The following is a 606-nucleotide window of genomic DNA, read 5'->3' on the forward strand; positions in this document are numbered from 1 at the left end:
TAAAAACTTCATTCAGGCTATTCTGCCCAGGTCAAAACATTTATATTAAGTCACTTATCCATTAAAAACCACAGTAAAAATTATTTCTCTGCAAACACTATTAATACACTTTTATCACTCGAGTGTATTAATAGTGTTTGCAGAGAAATAATTTTGACTGTGGTTTTTAATGGATAATTGACTTAATATAAATGTTTTGACCTGGGCAGAATAGCCTGAATGAAGTTTTTAGAGTGGTTAAATTATATTATATGTTTTCATAAACTATTACGTAAAATATTCGGACCGAAAAAGGATCAGTTAACGGGAGAATTTAGAAGGCTACACAACTCTGAATTAAGGGAACTGCACTCGGTAAATATAATTCAAGTAATAGCATTCCGGCGTATAAGATGGGCGTTTAAGGTCGTATGGCTCAGTAACGAGCGGATCGCTAAAATGTTAATAAATACTAAAATTGACGGGTAAATGTCCGAGGGGTAGACCGAAACGTAGATGGGAGGATTGCGTTAAAATTGATTTAGTAGAGTTGGGTTTGGAGGGGCATCACTAGAGAGGCGTATGCAGAGAGCGATTATTATTAAATAGTTTGACTGGCATAAATGG

This window comes from Halyomorpha halys, unplaced genomic scaffold (assembly GCF_000696795.3).
Source record: "Halyomorpha halys isolate HHAL.00 unplaced genomic scaffold, Hhal_1.1 Scaffold340.1, whole genome shotgun sequence".
Classification (NCBI taxonomy): Eukaryota; Metazoa; Arthropoda; class Insecta; order Hemiptera; family Pentatomidae; genus Halyomorpha; species Halyomorpha halys.